Raw genomic sequence first — 19,918 nt, 5'->3', positions numbered from 1 at the left:
ACTGTGCACGACATTCCATTTTGCTAGCTTTAAATAACTGCAGTATGTCTTCATCAGACCCAGACAGAACAAGATGGATTGAGCTCAAGAAATGCCTTCCCCCCACCACCCCATTTTCAGTGCAAGTTGCCTATTCGGTCACACTGGCACTGCATGTGTTTAAACATGACTGGGTGAGGTTTGTGCCTGAGCTCTCTGTATTTTCCTGCACACAGTAATATCAAAATAATGAATGCACCTCTGAGAGCCATCCCGCTGAGACAAAACTGGGCAAGTACTGAAGTATTTATCCAAGCTGTAACTCCTAAGTGTTCGGATGGGATCCAGCAGGTATCTTTTTCACATGAAGAATTTCAACAGCAAAAAGAGGGATTGCCATAGATTAAAAAAATCTTATCTTTCTGCTTCCTAATAGCCAAAAACTGAATTATTTTTGGAAATGAAGCATTGGAAACAGACATTTTTCAGCCAAACCCCACAAAAGCTCAGCTTTGCCCAAGAACAGCTCGCTTTCAGTTGTCTGAAAAGAAGCTGAAAGGGTTTGTGGATACCCATTCCTTTTGGAATCAAGAATCCAGCGTTCCATCAGGAAGCACCAGCAGCCCTCGCTCAGGCAAAGAAGTGCAGTGGGACAGCTGGGGACAGATCCTGCAGGAGTTGGACCCAATGGTCCTTATGGGTCCCTTCCAACTCGGGATATTCCATGGCTCTCTGCCTTAGCAGGACGTGCAGCTCTCTGACACCCAGAACACTGCCCTGGGTACAAAGAAAGTCCGCCAGCTTCTCCAAAGCCACCACCAATTCTTCAGCCCTTCGGTGCACAAACGCAGCGACGCGGATGTTATAAACAAATACTAAAGCACTAATGGCTCTTTGTTTCGCAGCATAAATGCATTCCTGCGCAGAGGGCCAACCCCAAAGGATCGTCCCTCAAAGCACCCTCGGGCACGACGGTGTCACTGGGAGTAGAAGCACTGAGTCTGACAAACAAGTGACTCATCTGCTGGGCATCGCCGAGCTGCGCTCGCTCCAACATCATCTCTACAGAGGTTGCCAGAATGTGTGAACTGACCTGATGTGAAGACATTTCTGAACCAATGCTGTGCCTGTGCGAGGAGCACAGAGGAAGCTCCGTATCACTTTTTCCCTTCGGGCTCACTTTGATTCAAGTGTTTTAATCCTATTCAAGGCAAAGAGCCGTGCAGACAAATGGTTCCAGCTGTGAGAACTGCCCAGGTGCTGCTTTCACGCGGTGGTGTCACACAGGTCACATCCAGGCTGGTCCCCATCACAACCACTGCCAGCACCAGCAGTGTCCCCACGCATTCACCGGGGTCAGACCTGGACTGACTGCTCCTGAGCACCCTGACCGTATTGTGCGAGCTTTGTGCCAGATTTAAAACGTATCACATAAATTCTTAGCAGGCTTGAAGCAATTTGAGGCTGGAAATATGATTCCGGTGAAGACTTAGCAGTGATTTCTGCTATGGAGAAACAGTGAAGCTCTGGATGGGTTCAGTACTGCTCAGCTGTCTCACTGCCCCCAGCCCCATACAGTAAATAAACAGCAGGCACTGTTGGACTGTGGCACCATCCCATTACCAGCCCAGAGGGAATTCACATCCGTAAACCCAGCATAAGATGACATGCTTATGTAACAGAACTGTTTATATGGCACAGGAAGCCTCCAAGCACTGCTTTAATGCCTCATAAACTCGCCAGCTATGGGGCACTGCACATTTGTGCTCCCCTGATCACTATTTCAAGGTTTCCTGGGATTTTCATGCAGCACTGATGCGTTTCATTTAAACTCCAAGTGTAATTCCATACCATACAGCTTCATTGCTTTGTCAAAATTCCAAAAGAAATCAAACGTCACCTTCCCATTCACCACCTTTTTCCATGCACATCAAATCTATTCCCTTAAATTATGCAGAGAGCTGAAAACAACAGCCACCCTGCACCTGCTGCAGGGCCTGCACCACAGCCATGCCTGTTCCCTTGTTGCTCCATGAGGCTTTATCATCTCATTGACTCAGACAAGCAGAAAGCACCAGGCAGAGCACGTTGGACTGACAAAAGCCACAGCACCTCCTGGACTCACTCCCCGAGCGCCCAAATCAACACCCCGCTGAGTTCTTTGTTATTAGCCACGGACTGATATCAGCAGTGACTTGCTTCCAGATGAGCTCATGGCTTATGAAACGCGGACTAATAAAGATGACATCCATGATGTGTGATCAGGGCATTCGTAGCCGCACAACTGGCCAACCCTCTCAGCTTGAGCTCTCAACATTGATAGGGCCAAGCTTCAGGGAGCTCAGTCTCTGCCAGCACTCGGGCTTTGACCTCTCTAAGCCCAACGCAGCTCTGTTTACAGATGTACCTCAGTCACTTGGGGAAGGTTCTCCAAGGGCTTAACCTTGTGATGGAAAGTTAGTTGGTTTCCACCCAAAACCAAACCTCTCAGCCAGGACACCTCAGCCTTGAATTCACTCCAGGTAAGATCAGCAGCAGATGATAGTGCCACGCTCTATAAATGTCACATAACAAGGCCAGAACTGCTTCTGCTGCCATCAGTTACAAAGGATGAGGGCCGCTGTGCTCATCTGCTCCTGAGCCAGTGAACACAGCAGGAGCACTCCAGGTTGAAGCTGTCATGAATCATCCCTGTGCAGTCTGAAATACACATTTTTAGAAGCCATTTTCCTCTGGAAAAAGGACTTTTGAGCTACATCTACACTAGAGCACAGCTGGGAAGGAAGCCAGGTACCGGTGCAGGATGGGTGTTGCAGAAGCACTCAAGAAGCTGTGGTTTGGGTACCAGCCTGGGGCTGTGCCGAAGCTGGACACCATACAAACACTGCACAGAGCCTTCACCTCTCCCAGAGACCCAAAACAATGTTAGAGCTTGGACTGTTGATGATTACCTTCCCAGCTTTGAAGAGTTTATTTAGCATTTTCTGGTTTTGAAAGATGTAGTTAACAAGGCTACCTGAAAGGAGGAAAGGACCTTTTGAGTGGTAGGGCTCTAGATGGATCATGGGACTGCTTGGTAACCAAATACTGGATGATTTATTCATACAGATTAAGCATTTGTTTGTTTGTTTTTGCACCCCTCTGAAGAGTTTCAAAAAACAGCACTTAAAAATAATTTTCAAAGAGTTGATGGAGGACTTGGGAGAAAAGAGTCAGGAATTTTGTAATCATGTCCTGGCTAGAGACCCCCAAAATTCAGAGATATTGAGCTTTAGAACATACCTCTGCAGTTGGACACAAGAGGGCTTTACGTCAAGTTGAGCTTCTCAAGAAGAAAACCTGTGGTCTGTCTGGAAAGGAGGAACAGACCAGGAACCAACCAAGGAGTGCTGCTTGTCACCCATCAGAGGAGGGATGCTCCATTTCCAGACACTGGGACAAACCCAATGAGGATACAGGGAACTGGGATGGGTCAGTCTGGAGAAGAGGAGGCTCAGGGGAGACATTATTGCTCTCAGCAGCTCCCTGACAGGAGGTTGTGCTGAGCTGGGGGTCAGCCTCTGCTCCCAGGTAGCAGCGATAGGATGAGTGGTAACAGTCTTAAGTTGCACCAGCATAGGATAAGGTTGGATATTAGGAAGAATTTCTCCTCTGAAAGAGCAGTAATGCAGTGGCACAGCTGCCCAGGGATGTGGGGGAGTCACCATCCCTGGAGGTGTCCCAGAACCACAGAGATGCAGCACTGAGGTCAGTGCACATGGTGGGGGTGGGATGGTTTTGGACTTGGGGATCTGAGAAGTCTTTTCTTAGTGATTCTGTGCTAGAAGGTCCACAAAAAATAATTTGCTGGGTTTTTTTGTTTGTTTGTTTTGATGTCTTAATAAAAGAAAACTAAAGGGAAATTATGATGTACCTTTTTATCTTCTTCAGGGTCAGAAACCATCATAATGACATCCTTTATATAAACGCACAAGACGCATTCAGTCTTTGTTGAAATGGTGGATTCCTTTCCAGTAATTTAATAGTTGAGTGAATTTATCATGCAAAAACCAAGCTGCCATCATTGATATTCACACTGAGCTACTGGAGAGATTTCACAAAACCTACTTGCCTCCCGGCTCCAAGCAATGACTACACATTCCATGGGACTGTTTGTTCCTGGAAAATGCAGCCCCAGCTCGACTTCATGTATCAGCATCTAGAACAAACATTTTGTACTTACAAACTGTATCTTAATTGAATACATGAAAAAAAGCAGAATATTTGCTCCAAATATGCATGTATTTTCCACATGTCCTACCATATTGTCAAGCGTAGGCATTAGGAAAGGAATAAATACCCGAATACATCAAATAAATACACCGTACCCAAACTCTGCAATGTAGTTTCAGGTTTTATGCCTGGATCTCTACCCAGGTACCAATGAAATCTGACATTTTTTCCTGGCATGAAGGAAGACGTGCATCTCAAGAGAGGCGTGCTGTGAATCAGAGTGCTGTCACTTCACTCTGAACCAGGCTGTGACCTACTGTGCACCCTCAACTTCTTGAGTACTCCTTAACCCTATAATATCTCCCTCATGCAAACCTCAGGATGAAGCCTATTACTGCATTTTAATACTCCAAATAAGTTCTAATGCTCTGAGCGTGACTCTTCACATTTTCCTTTAATTCCAAACTTTCAAAGACTGTGAATAAATCTCCAGTGGTGAGGGCAAAATGATGGCTTCTCACACCATGCCCTGAAATTTTATGCAGCCCTTATTTACACACATCTCCATCAGAAGACACGGATGCTTGAATTAATTTTGGTTAGGGATTAGTAGAAGATACAAAGCATCGTTATTAAGCAGTAAAACTAATTAAATTTCAACAGCATGGAAAATAATACTAGATTATATCAGTACAAAAATGTTAATTCCCAAAGATGCCACTCTCAGTGCCCATGGGGCTCCTTTACACCACCAACACAGAGGGTGGGAGCATTTATTTCACTTCTGAAGTGAAAGTAGTGCTGAAGAGATGTCCCAAATAATCAGGTACATTGACTGAATAGCCCCATTCAAATGGGGGCACAACACCAGAGATACCTCATCCTGCAGGATGTCACACACATGAGCCTAACAGAACCATAGAATGGCTGGAGTTGGAGGGGGCCCTTAAGGGCCATCTGGTCCCACCCCCAGCAATGAGCCAAGACCCCCACAGCTCCATCAGTGCTCAGAGCCCATCCCCTGACCTTGGCTGTCTGCAGGGATGGGGCACCACTGCCCCTCTGAGTAATAATAACTTACTCAGCCCTCTCCATTTCAGTTTAAGTCTGTTCAAGGCAAAAAGAACAAGTATTCCCACAGTTTGAGTTATGCAACTATTCTGTCCCCAAGAAAGAAACTCCACTGCAATTGCACTTTCTTGCATGCACATTTTCTGACTGTTGCCTTGCATTTTCATAACCAGATGAGGGGTGGGGGCTGCTATGGACCCTCCTTGACTGTTCCCTACACATTTAATTATATGTTTTTCCTCTCTGCAAAATCCCCTAATGCCCAGATTAATTATGGCTGATGGACAGCCTCCTTTTTCCTGACATTCTGAGTTCAGTTTTATTTCTCCATGTACATACATAGAATCACAGAACCATTACAGTTGGAAGGACCAATAAGATCATCAAGCCCAGCCATCAACCCGTGCCTTTGACCACTCTAGGCCATGTCACTCAGCACAACACCCACCCTTTGCTTGGAAACCTCCAAGGATGGCGACTCCACCACCTCCTTATGCATCCTTCCCCAATATCTCACCACTCCAACCACTTTCCCATGCTTTTATGATGTCAGACTTTTATATAATGTGTTAGTTCAGAGTAGAGCATCTAAAATGCATTTTTGTATTTATGTTGAAGCACTGAAGCTGCCAAACCCACTGAAGACTGCGGTGTCCAAATCAGAGGTTATTTTGGCAGTGCACAGAGCTACGTGTGATGTGTCCAGCACAACAGCAGAGGATCCATCAGCTTTTTCTAACAGGAGGTATTTTTCTTAAGTGCAAAATATTTAACGTTGCAACAGCTGCTAAACTCATTAAGCAGCCCAGACAATGATCACACCATTACCATAATTCCATTTAAAGCACTTGCTTCTTTTCAGAGGCAAAACGATACACTCATTAGAACACATTTCTGATGGTTAGCATCCTTGTTTGTTGTGAGGGCGAGAAGGGAATCAAAACTTATTCATTTTCCTTTGATTAAAGATTCAATTAGAAAAATCAATGACTTACTGAGGTCATAACATTTCCATGACCCCATCTTTTCACTTAAGACGACAAATGTTGTTTGACTTCAAAACCTGAGCAAATCAGGCTCCTTGTATGTGAACTAGCACCAGTACAAGCTTTGTTATTCATGTCATAGAATCATTAAGATCACCAAGTCTAACCATCAACCCATCACCACCATACCACTAACCACGTCCCTCGGCACCACATCTCAATGGCTCTTGAAAACCTCCAGAGAGGTGGGCTACCCTATTTGCAATTAAAATTATTTCTTTCATGGCTTGTAGATGTTTTGAAAATGCACATTTTAAAGCTGATAGGTAGGAGACATAAACACAGACGACACCAGGCCCAGCTATTAACCATCTCCTGCAATTCAAGAACTATGGCTGTGCACAGAAGTAATTTCTTCAAGATCCCACAGCATTAAGTCTAGGAAGAACATGAACTTCATTAACCCAAGAGCTCCCAGTATTCTTTCTTGGAGATCTCTTCCATGTTAGGGATTTTTCTTTCCTCTCGCAGAAGAATCAGGGCAAGAACTGAGGACTACACCCAGAGATAACACAGCTCAAGTCAACCCACAGCATCACATACAGAAAACATTGTCAGGATGTTCATAATGACATCCTACAAGTAGAAGGAATGCATGCAGGCAAACCTGTTCAAATGTAATCTGGAGCGAAAGCAGTGTGATTTCTGTCTCGATTCACCCTTCTAATCTGATCAGTAGAGACAATTTTACATACTTGCTAGGAAGCTCTCCACTTAGAACTGGAACACAAGAGGTCTTCCTGCTTTCTCCAGTTGTTGAAGAACATTCCCACCACAAATGGTCCACTAAGGAGAACTGGATTTAAGAGGTAACTAGTGCGTTGGCGTATCACACTTGGTTTTACTCCTACTACAATAAACAGCACATTAAATGAATTAACAGTGAGAACTACGTTTGTCATTCAATCATTCCTACAGTGATTGTCATGCTTTATTCATGGTTAAGGTCTTAGCTGCAGCAAAACCACCACCCCCATCCTCATAGGGACCCAGTTGCCCCAACCCCCCTCATGCCATCAGGAGCCCCAGGCCCTGCCCAATCCGTACCAATGCCTGACATTTAGTTCTTGCCTCCATCTGCTTGAGAAGAGCTTTCCCACTGTTGCTTTCAACACACAGCAGCTCTCTTCCTGCAGTGACAGCATATGGCAGGAAGCAATGGCCTCTGCCAGGGTGCCAAACACCATTTGTCAGGCTCATAGCATTATTTTTGCTGCTGCAGCCACCAGCATGGAGAGGGTTTGCTGACTTTCAGATGCACACTGAGATACCCCACTGCCCAATTCCTAACAGATGGGTTTGCACCAACAAACCGTTCTCCTCTTTCCCAACCTGGAATGTTGCAGCCTGTATTCCTGGCCCAGCCCTGATGTCCTCACCCAATGTTCCTCTGCACCAACCCAGGGTCACCAGGCACCTTTCACAGATTTGCACATACTTGGGAAAGCGACATTCTGTCTCATCAGAGGCCACAGACCCTCTATGGCCTCCAATTAGATGCTCCTGCCATGGCTTCCCCACCACCTGCAAGGTTTCCAAACAGTGCAACCCTGCCTTCAGCAAATCCTTCTGGAACCCTTCTTGCTCTCAATAAATAAAGTCAGAAAGTGCTCTTTGCACGTTGCTATAGAAGCACTGCTGACAGCTCAGTGACATTTCTCTGTCAATTCCTCTCATTGCTCCAGCATGAGAGAAAGAAAAAAGAAGGGACTAAGAGAAATTATGTCTTTGTTGTTGTTGTTGCTTCTCCTAATTACTATGATAGTAGCTGGAGTGAAAGAACTAAAAACAAATATTTCTGGTCCATCACAACATCTCTGCCTCCTTCACAAAAAAAAAATCCATTTGATAATCCCACTGGATTTCTGGACACTGAAGCCAAGAAATGTAATAGCTAACAGCCACTTCCCAAATATCTGTTTAAATTCCAAACAGAGCACGCACACAGTTACTCAGAAACTTCAAGAACAGAGAATATAAAGGAAAATACATAGCAACAACAACAAACCAACAACCTGCAATATAAAGACTATGACATCTTTCAGATGCAGTGGTGGTGATCATGACCAAGTAGGGTATGGTATTGCCCACCTACATGCACTACTGTGCAGTGATAGTGCAGAGATCTTTGCAGACCTTCCTAAAAATTAGCATGACTCATCCATGAGTTGGATGGGGCCCTGGTGCCTGATCAACTCTGCCTGCAGTAAGGGGGTTGGAGCTGGAAGGTCTTTGAGGTCCCTTCCAACCCAAGCCATTCAGTGATTCTATGACTCAGACAAACAAACAAAAGCTCTTAAGGAGTTATTACTTAAAAGGATCCCATTTTTCAGCAACCACCTTCTTCTTCTGATGACAGTGAAGAACATAGCGCCAACATTTTGTTTCTGAAACATGGCTGCTATTGTCAGCACATTTTGACTCACTGGCACATGATACACATCTGTAGATGACAGTTTTTGATTCCTGCTTGTGCAAACCATGGCCTCATTCCAAACCCACTTACCACAGCCTGTGGCAGGGGGGTTGGATCTTGATGATCCTTGAGGTCCCTTCCAACCCAAGCCATTCTATAACGCTATGATCTACCAATGTAAGTAGTGAAGTATCACAAAATTAGATTTCAGTTAAATAAGAAATCCATACTCCCTGCTTCAGAGAGCCATGAATAGCACAATACCCCTGAGCCAAATTCTGACTTGATATTTCTTTCAGCTGGAGGTGCTCCAGAACCACAGAGATGTGGCACTGAGGGACATGGTCAGTGGACACGGTGGGGATGGGAGGGGTTGGTGATGGAATTAATGATCTTAGTGGTCTTCTCCAATCTTAACGATTCTATGACTTTTTTTCCCCACACTGAAAGGTAAGGCAGAATCAAAAACAGTAATTTGTATTACAAATTCCATTTCATTGCTCTCCTTTTACAATATGGATTCAGATTTCTTCTGCCTGTCATTTAAACTTTCCTGTTCAACCTACTGTAGGGAACATGATTTATCGGGGGGTTGGACTCAAAGACCTCCAGATGTCCCTTCCAACCCCTGTGATTCTATGAATACTACTGGGTTTACATGTTTGTTGACATGCTGCTGCTGGTGCAGCCACATTGCAGGTTTGGTGTTTTAATTGCAATAGGAAGAACTGCCCTGAATTCACCAGCCCAGCAGAACTAACACACAGCGATGACTGCCAGCAGCTTCACAAGACACTAATCAGGGATCAACACCATTTCTCCATAAGAGAATGCCAAAGGTTAATTTGCAACACAATTGGCTAAATTGCTAGAAATTCTGTGACAAAAATCACTAACAGAAAGGACTGATACCTCAAAGCCTGGTCTAATTAGCACAGATGGAGGGCGGGGAGAAGGTCAGGCTGGATAACAGCTGCTGGAGAGAACGAAGAGTCTGCACCAGCGAGATGCTCGAGTTGCTTTTGCACTTCTAGATATCATCTGCTGCACTCCCTGTGACTTCAGTGGCCCTCTCAGTGCTGTGAGGAGGCTCTCCTCACTTCTAATTTGCCAGGCATGGGTGGCAGGAGGGAGCATGAGATTCATGCAGAAGAGGCTCTTCAGTTCCAGATTTGTATGTCATGCAACGCTTTGTTTGTGGCAAGGTCTCCAAAGGGTACAGTGGAGCAGGAACAAGTTAAAGATAGGCAGGTGTCTTTATTACCAAGCTTCAGGCTCTAGCCTGGCCTTTGGTGACATGGCCCTGGGATAAAACCTCCTCTTTTCTCTCTCATTATTGTTTTCTGTGAAATGGATGCTGTCGGTGCAGAAGAGGAAATATTCATGCTCATGTATGAAAAGCAGCACTTTGAGCTGAAGGACTTTTCACACCGCCTTGCCAACCACAGCCATGCCTTCAGCTGCTCGGGGACGTCACTCCAACCACTCAGAACGCATTAAAAAGTACCAGCTAATGTTATTTTCCAGATCTATATAGATCTGGAAAAATCCAGAAGGTTGAGCTTTTAATTGGAATATACACAGGGGGGCTGGAAACAGAAAGAGGTAAGATAGGATTATCCCATTTAAATAGAGAGAAAATTAAGATTTCTTCACCCTCTCTGGAAGCCTCTCTTAAGAGCTCAAGCAGTTAAAGAGGTAAACTTTATTCCCTCAGGGAAGGAAGGAGCGATATTTAATCAGTAACAGCCTTAATCTTTACTGCATATTGAGGCTACCTATTGACTTTCAAAAGTTAAAAATCTATTTCACTGGAAATCTGAGTGCAGCCCAATTAAAACCACTTCCTCCTCCAATTACGTAACACATGACTGCAGTAACACCACCTGGAAGGTCAGCTAGTGCGGGCCTGTACTTGCTTTGCTGGGTTTATACGACAGCCAGAGACCAGCCATTGTGTCCAAGGAGCAGCACCATAGAGTCCTAGGGGATGGAAGGGACCTGGGGAGATCATTGAGTTCAACCTTTTTGGGTGATACTTTTTCACCTACATTGAATAATGCAGTTCTCTGGGAGACAGCAGCATGGAGTCCACTTGCATCTCATTCACGTTTGGGCTTCGCTATGGTCAGAAGGGAAAGAGCAGCAGCAGAAGAAATGGGCTACACTTTGCACTCTTATTTTGCTCCATGAAATCACAGAACCACTGAAACATTTATGCACAGAAGCTCCCAGACGCTGACTCCTTTAAGCCCTTCTTCCATCAGAAAGATGTGGCTTGAAGTAAAATAAATATTTTTATATGGAAAATACCGTTTGACAGCATGCTAACAATCAACCTGAACAACCTTCTGTTTTCAATCTGAGAACGTAAGTACTCCCTTGGGGAAAACGGAAGAAACTTAAAAGGTGAGAGGAAACAAAATCCAGAAAAGGAGGATGGAAAAGTCAATACACGAGCTGCCAAAGTGGCACTGGAAATTTATAGCAAGCGTGCTTTTGTTTGGGAACCGCTCCGGGAAGCACGGAAGGTGGAAGCAGCTGGTCCAGGTTTACACAGGCACTCAGAGGTTCAAACCCAGGAACACTCAGAGCGTTTCCAGCTCTCTGGCAGCAGCCACCAGACGGAGAGGCCTTGGAGCAGCAGAGCTCCGGAGGCAGCAGTGGTTTCTCTTGCCCTGTGCAGGAGTTTCACATCATAACTCATAGCAGGTTCTGTTGTGGTAAGGGTATCACACACACTCCGCACGCAGCGCAATGTGTCTCCATAGGCTGCCTGTCTTCATCACCTCCCATGGGCTCCACATCACACTGGTTATGACAACAAGAGAGCATTACAGACAACAGCCTTTCTCCTTCAGCTCTGATATCTCTGTGGCAGTTCAACCTCAAGCTGAGTCCTCCCTTGCTCGAGTAAGACCTCACAAAGGACAAGACAGAAGTGTTCCTAAATACACCTTAACCAACTGAGTTTATCCTCGTGAAGTCAAAGTTACTCCCAGGGAGAAGAAAACAGCCAAATTCCCTTCTTGGCAAGCCAGGCAATTAGAAGAGAACTCTTGCTTGTACACAAGCGGTTGAGCTACAATCACTCTTTCCAAGGCCAAACCACATTGATTTCTACACGATGATGATGATTCTTCCATTCATGAGAGCTCATTCATCCCTCGTGGCAGTGCCGAGAACAGCAGTAAGCCTTGATACTTCTCCCAGAAATGACTATACTTACAACAACGCACTGAAGTGAAAGGATATTGCATTTTTTCCTCTTCTTTTTTGGGGGGATTTCTTTCTGGCTCACTCCTTCCAGAACCAAGTTTCAACAAATCCAAGAATTTCTGACACTGCAGTAGCTCATATTCCCCCTCTGCCCTCAGGTTCCCAGTGAGGGTTTCATTACAACCTCTGTCCTCCCCATCTTCTTTCTCAAGTTTCAAGAACTGGAATGGAAGTGTTTAAATGCACAACAGTCATCTGCTCTACCATTTTGTTTCATTCAGAGAAGCTTTGCAAGAGATAATGGATGCCGAATATCAGTAAAATTGCATAACCCAGCCACCCACCATCAGGCTGCTTCACTCAAATTTGGCTATATCTTCCCCTTGCCAAACTGTTCTTGCAGCAGGCCCCTCACTTGGCAGAAGTGCTGCTGCTATTCTGGCTGTAGAACACATTTAAGGGGAACACTTTGTTCCACTGTGTCAAATTTATTCTCAGCAAACCCTCCTTTCCCTCTTGCCACGCTCCCTACTCCTTTCTGGAAAGAGGCACCAACATCAGAGCAGCCCCGGCCCGTCCTGCCTCATCCAGCAGCCAGCTCCGCCACACCGCCATTCCTTGGAAACCCTGAGCAGATGGCAGAGTCGTGCTGCTGAAACCACCTATTCTGATGCAATTCGTCCCAACGGGCAGCGTGAAAAATGCTCAGGAAAGGACACAGTGACAGGAGATGCGCTCAGAAGCTGATCTTCAGCCCAGATCTGAGTTTTTATGCAGCTGTGAAAAAGTCACATGTTGTTCTTATGCGTTGGTTCCTACTATACAAACTGTGCATCATGAAATCCCTATGAGGGATCACCGGGCAGAATTAAAGGAGAGGGTTTTTCCTGGATTTTTTTTTTCCCCCCCTCTCAGCACATCAGGCCTGAAGAGTGCTGTGCCAACCTGCTCTGCTCCCTGCACAAAGCATCACCATCACAGGTTGCCCAGAGAGGCAATGGTGCCCCATCCCTGCAGACAGACAAGGTCAGGGGATGGGCTGTGAGCACTGCTGGAGCTGTGGGTGTCCCTGCTCAGTGCAGGGCTGGCACCAGATGGCCTTTGGGGTCCCTTCCAACTCCAACCATCCCGTGATTCTATGACCTCCACTGGGACTCAGGGACTAAAAGGACAGGGGGGGCTGCTTTGAACTCAGACCTCTAAAAAGGATGAAAAAGTGGTTATTTTAATCTGCAAGAAGTGCTGATAATCCCACTAACAAACCACAGAAGACATTCCTTATTCCATAAACAAATCTACGAGGCAACCGCTTCAATACCAAAATGGGAGCACCAGGCATTAAAAAGTCACAGAGAGAAGCAGTGTGATGCAGTCTGCCCCCAGCTCCCAAACAACGTCATGCAGACACAAACATACACTGAAACACAAGAAACAGAGGGGGGTCCATCACAGAGAGTGGAATAGCACAACCTACAGCATTACCAGCACTTATTTCTAACCTCACCTTAAAATCATTCACCCTTTCAGAGCTCGCGGTGCTGCTGAGTGATTTCTGCTCCATGTGATGACATTCAGAATGGAAAAGCACTCTCAAGTTAACTTACACTAATGAGAGAAGGCTGTGATGGCATTTAAAATCACCCATTTCTCTTTTGGAAAGAAACAGCCTAAGCATACTCTACGTACCAACCCATAAACTGCTTCAAGTTGGTTCTCCATGATGAATTTAATCCCAGGGCAGCTCCCTCAGCTCCAGCTTGCACTGCTCTGTATGGTGCTCTGTTGTCCTCTGGGCATCGGTTTGAGATCCCCCCAACAGAACGCAGCTGAGAGCAATCTGGTAATTAACTGGGGTTAACCTCAGCTGGGCTCCTAAATGGGCAAATGAGTCGGGGTGAAAGGCTGTTCATCAGCCCTCCTGATACAACAACTGGATGGCCTTTGGGCAAGGCGTGGTTATTATGGGCTGGAGGACACCTGAGGGATGGGGTCAATTAATGGTGGAGAGAAGGGCACGTTTGAAGCATAAGAAGATGCACCTCTTTCAGTATGTAATCACTGTGTTCTCTGAGCCTGCCAGAATGCAACCAGCCAAAAAAAGCTACCAAGGACACAGAACTGTGTTTGGTTTCTTTAATAAACCGTTCTACCATCCCCATCATTTTCACATTGCTTCAAGAAAAAGTGTTCTCGTGACCTTTGTTGCTGCTCCTGGGTCTGCTGTCCAGGCTGGTTTCTGTGCAGACCCATCAACACAGAACATATGGTGAGATGGCATTTTTTCCTTCCTAATATACAGCAGTAAATGTTGCTGCTAGAGAAGGAAATCTGCACTTCTCTGTTGGGAAATGACATGATCAGAGGAATGAGCGACACCAAAACTGAATATTCGTCCTTTGTTGTTCCTGGTTCGTAGAACAGAGATGAAGAAACTTGAAAGGACGTGCAGGGACCTTCCAGAAAACCAATATTGCAATGTTAGAATAATTCCTGGCACTCTCTTACCTTACTGATGAAGTCTCAGGTGAGCTTCAGACTTAAATAACCCCATAGCTGCAGCACAGCTTGAACTCAGACAGATGCCTGAGGAAAACACGTTGAACTTGGTGTTATTGCTTAGCACTGATGGTGATTGGGGTTGACTGGTTTCTGAATGAAATCGTCCACTTAAGATACTGCTGTCTCCAGAAAATTAAAAGCAAAAGTCCTGCAAATCAGCGCACCCATTTCCTAAGGGTGAAGGTGAGCAAAGTAAGGAGGGAAGGAGTGTGGGGGAAGTGAACCCCAGCTGTCCTGGCAACGGAATATGCAGACTTAAAGTAAGTAAGTAAATAGAGATGCAGGAGAGAATAAGGAAGCAAAGCAGCCCAAGAGTAAGAAACTTCTGTAGGACTCAGAGTGTACAACCAACTGCTTCCCCCTCTGGCAGCAGCAGCTTTGTACGTTTCTCAAATCAGAAGCATCAAATGCTGTGGACTTTCAGCACCTTCCGCAGAGCTGCTGAGTTCTGCAGATGGAGCTCTGCGCCCCCCAGAGCCACACAGCCCCAAACTTCACAAAGGCAGCTGGCTTTTGGTGGAGTATCTGAAGGATCACAGCCTACCCCTCACAGGGTAAACCTTAATGAATGTGTGCCTTATCAGATGGCTGGAACAGCTGGAAGTAGTAATGTGCCATAGTGTAAAAAAGCAGTAAAATGCATCCTAATGAGTGTCGCTCAGCCAGCAGTTGCTGTGCAATGTGAATAAGAAACACTCTGAATCCTTTCTAAATAACTGGTGTTATGTGTTTATGCAGGACTGGAATTGCATATTAAGACACACCTGGTTTATTCTGCAGAAGCAAGATGTATTTACTATGCCCATGATAGCTGTATGGATTCAAACCTCATTTTTTTTTAAATGATTAATTGGGTATTTAATTAGCATGCATTAACACACGAGTTATATACATCCTAGTTGTGAATGCAAATATAATTCTAATAATTACATAACTAGTTATGCTTCCAAGAGCCTAATACATAATGCAGAGCAGACAGCTTCCCTTGCTGGAGAAAAATAGCACAGAATACATGGAGCATAACTTAGAAAAAATGCTTCGATTCCATTTTCAGAATGGAACTGGGCCTACAAGAAGAGTTCTGAGGCTTCCTAGGGGCCCAGCCCAACGGGGCACCTCCATGGGCTGCCTGCTGTTCTGGTGGTGCCCCATCCCTGCAGACAGCCACGGTCAGGAGATGGGCTCTGAGCTCTGGAGGAGCTGTGGGTGTCCCAGCTCAGTGCAAGGAGTGCAAGATGGCCTTTAGGGGTCCCTTCCAACTCCAACCATCCCGTGGTTCTACAATTCTGTCTGAATATGAGTAAGGCTCCTCTGCAGCAGTGAGACTTCCCCTACTGCTGACAGGTAAAGCTGCTGCCGTCCTTGTTTGTACGCCCCCTGAGCACTGAGGAAGGCAGAGAAATCCCAGCCCCTCTTCTGGACTTCAGCAAAAAAATGCACCCCTTAATTGGTGCCTGTGAAGCAAAACTGTCAGGACAACTCTCAGCTGCTATGCTGCCTCCTATCCCTCCTTTCCAAGAAGTCCCACACCTCATATTCACATGCTTTTGAACCAGCTGTTGCAAACTTTAAGGTATTTCTATTTCTACCTATAGCTGCTGCTATGGGAACTCTGCCCAGAGCTGTGGGTGCCCCATGGCCAGGCTGGATGGGGCCCTGGGCAGTCTGAGCTGGTGAGGGCACCCAGGAGTTGGAACTGGATGATCTTTCAGGTCCCTTCCAACCCAACCATTCTGTGATCCTACAAAAAGGGGATCACCCCTTTTTGCCATGGCTGCACAAATGCAGCTGACTCCAAGTAAGGACTTACTGATGGAGACACGCTCTTCACATCAATCCCACCATGCGGGGAAGCATCACCAAAGCATCCCTTCCAAAGATGCCTGGACAACAGCAGCACCCAGGGCTACCGACCCCCCTTTACCAACCCTAGGTCCATTTTATATTAAGAGGACGCATTAATATTGCATGCTTTGAGAGTAAATACGCATGAATTATTGCTGACGGTGAAGGCAAAGGCATGAATTCCCATCAGGAAGCGGGGAACAGCTTTGTGGCTCTGGAGCCTTGCAGGGCCAGGGACATAACCACTGCACCATGAGCGGCTCAGACGGCACAGCAGGTTTGGATGTTCTCTTTGCTGTGTGTCACTACTTCAGAGCCTTTGTGCAAACTGCCAGGAGACGAGAAAAACACAGCATTACTGGGGGAAAATCACATATTCCATTTTCTAGGCAAACTGTAGGGGCCTGAGCTCTGCGCTGTCTTTGGTAATACAAGTATTAGTGCTTCCACATAAATGTGCTGGCCCGGTCCCAGGCTGATCAGTGAAGAATAACAAGCCTACCTGGCTATCTGCAGCCTGCAGGGAAAGGGCTGTGCTCCAAGTGGCCGCCTCTTAAGTCTTGGGGTCTTTAAAAACCTATTTTCTGACGGCATGCAATCTGCAGTGAAATAAAAAATGGGTCCAACCCTATTCCAAGAAATAAATGAGCAGATCCCTACGGTTCCTTTATCCTTGCTCCTCTCTCCTTGCATCCATTCCCACCCAGCATGGCCAGCACAGCACCCATGGGTGAGCCCCAGGGGAGCCCCCAGCTCAGTGTGACCCAGCACAGGGTGAGGCTTCTGCTCTGCTGGGTCAAGGCTTCTTAAATCAACTGGAAGGCAGATGTAAAGGAAGACAATGTCTGGGGTTTGATCCAAAGGCAATGGAGAACCTGGGACAAAGAGGACTTCACTGCGCTCACTAAGCCCGTGTGAGCACCCACCCAGCTGCAGTTTGCAGTGGTTGAAATCCCCCTTCAGCAGGGATGTCTGACAGTGGTAGGCTCTGACACACACCCTCACATCACTGCAGCAGTTAGAATGAAAATACAACAAACAGTGCCCAGCTTCTCCAGAGGCACCGCAACCTGGAGGCAGAAGTCAGCGTATGGAAATGTCCTGGCAGCGAGAGGAGTCGCTGCTCTGCTCTGCACTGTGCACCTGCACAAGTCTGCAGGAGGGAGATAACGGGGAGAGCTGTGGCTGAATGCAGGCGCCCATCAGCCCCACCCCGACAGCTGCACCAGCAGTGGTGTTACTGCAGGAGGTGTGCGCATCCTGCAGAGCATCCTCGCTGCCACGTCCGAATCGCACAGTCATAGAATGGCTTTGGTTGGAGGGGACCTTAGAGATCATCCAGTTCTGACCCTCTGCTGTGGGCTGGGTGCCACCCAGTAGCTCAGGCTGCCCAGGGCCCACCCAACCTGGCCTTGGATGCCTGCAGAATCACCGCTCCACTCCAGCATCCCCAGGGCTGGATCCGGTTCTGCTCTGAAGCTCTGTTCAGTGTGAGAGATGTGGGTTCCTGTTTGGTTTGGGGCTTTTTTTAATTGCTGGATTCCTCCAATGGCCATTGAAACGGAGGAATATGAGCTGCCACTGCCTCATGTGAGCTCCCACCCACACAGCAAGTGTGAGCCTTGGCTTTGGCAAAAGGAGATTCCTAGGGCTCCCACCTTTTCCTGATGTCTACCAAGCCCCTCCAGCAGAAACTTTGTGCTGTGTAATGGATGGGCACACAGAGAAACGCTGCTCAGGGGGAGCAGCAGCTCAAAGAGAGCTCCCAGTACCTGAAACCCTTTAATAACAAAAGGTTGAGTTCCACTCTAAGGTAACAGTGGGTCGAGTTTGCACAGGAAATGACTCGGGGCAGTTAGCATGTATTATTGCCATCATAAAGTGATCTCTTCTCAAGTGTTCTAACATAAGGAGATCCTCAAGGCTCTGCTGGAGCCCTGACTGCTCTGTCACAAAACAGCATGCTGTATGCACTCCTCTTCTACAGCAGAAACTGGGGACAAAGCCTTTGATCTCCCTTGTCTTGTGGCACACCACAGCCTTTGTCAGGGATACTTTTCAGGACCAGAATCTCAGGCTTATTGCAGCACTCTACTGAAGCCTGGAGGGCTGTGGAAGAGCAGGAGGTGGGGGCAGACCCTGCAGATTTAAATCTAAGGGGATGTTTGACCACAGGAGACAGATGTCAATGCAAGTATTAATGATGAGCTTTCAGAAGAAGGGGGTGCTGGTTGGTTTTGCTGATAGATTAGCAAATCAGGACTGTCTCCACCGAGATCAGTGGGTTACGCACAGTCCACGGCTTTAAATAATTCTTTGCACCTGAGTGAATCAAAGAGTCATAGAATCACTGAGGTTGGAAAGGAGCTCTCAGATCCCCACGTCCAACCCCAGCCCACCCCACTGTGCCCACTGACCCCATCCCTCACTGCCCCATCTCCACGGCTCCTGAACATCCCCAGGGATGGTGACTCCCCCACCCCCCCCGGGCAGCTGTGCCACTGCAGCACCACTTTTTCAGAGAAGACGTCTTTCCTGACATCCAACCTGAAGATTCTGGCTCAGAAACGGTTTCAGTGACGGATGAATACCTGTGCACACTGTGGCAGAAAGCAAACATTGCTCCAAGGAGCCTCAATCGCCAAGCCGCAGAGATTATCTATCAGTGTGTTTGTAACGTGAGAAAAGGCTGCTTGGCACATGCTATTCATTTAAGCAATGCAGCCAGATCAGTCTCTGGGTGTCCCAGGGGATGTTATGCTGCAGTTGCTTTCGCTGCCTCTTTGTCATCCACTTCCATCACAGCATAACATTCCACTTCCAGGTGCTAAACCAACAGATGGTAGCGCCAAGCCGCTGTGTTTGGGATTAAGAAATGAATGTATAGATCCCATCCGGCAGCACGTGTTTGGGATCTGAGAAACCTCACCCTCCAGAGGGCTCCTGCAGAGCTGGCTCAGTCTCTGCCCTTCTCAGGCGGATGCTGTAGGAGGACCTCTGTGATTTGGCAGGTCCTAGCAGGGAGCCTTGGCTCCCAAGCACTCTCACTGCCCTCCTCCTGCCCAGTGCGCCCTTATGAAGCCCATCACAGCTGTCTGCAGCCATCAGGGCACAGTATTGGTGGTGTGTGCACGGTTGGACTAGATGCTCTTAGAGGTCTTTTCCAGCCGTAATGGTTCTATGATTCTATGACCAGAGCCTCCCTGCCACCTCCAGGACCTCACCTTCCAGCCCCATATCTACACTGACCTCACAAGCCAGCAATGGAGCACCAGCTGTTCCCCTGATAAAAAAGGCACTGGACACAAACGGTCCTACACTGCTCTTATCTACTCCTTAATAAGCAGACTATTAGAAAATTCTAAAATTAGGCACTGAGCACCTGGAAAAAAAAGAAATCCTAGTAAGAACAGAGGATAAGACGCAAAGCAGAGCTGTACTGGAAGGTAGCTGGGTACGGTTTGGCACATTAGCACAAATGCCACCAAAGGGGAAATTCTGTGTGTGAACCACATTATTCATCATCTTCATATCAATACCTTTTAGAGCATTGCAAGGAAAAAAAAAAAAC

The sequence above is a fragment of the Gallus gallus genome, chromosome 18 (assembly GCF_016699485.2).
Source record: "Gallus gallus isolate bGalGal1 chromosome 18, bGalGal1.mat.broiler.GRCg7b, whole genome shotgun sequence".
Classification (NCBI taxonomy): Eukaryota; Metazoa; Chordata; class Aves; order Galliformes; family Phasianidae; genus Gallus; species Gallus gallus.
The sequence above is the reverse complement of the archived record's forward strand: the minus strand, read 5'-3'. Positions refer to the sequence as shown.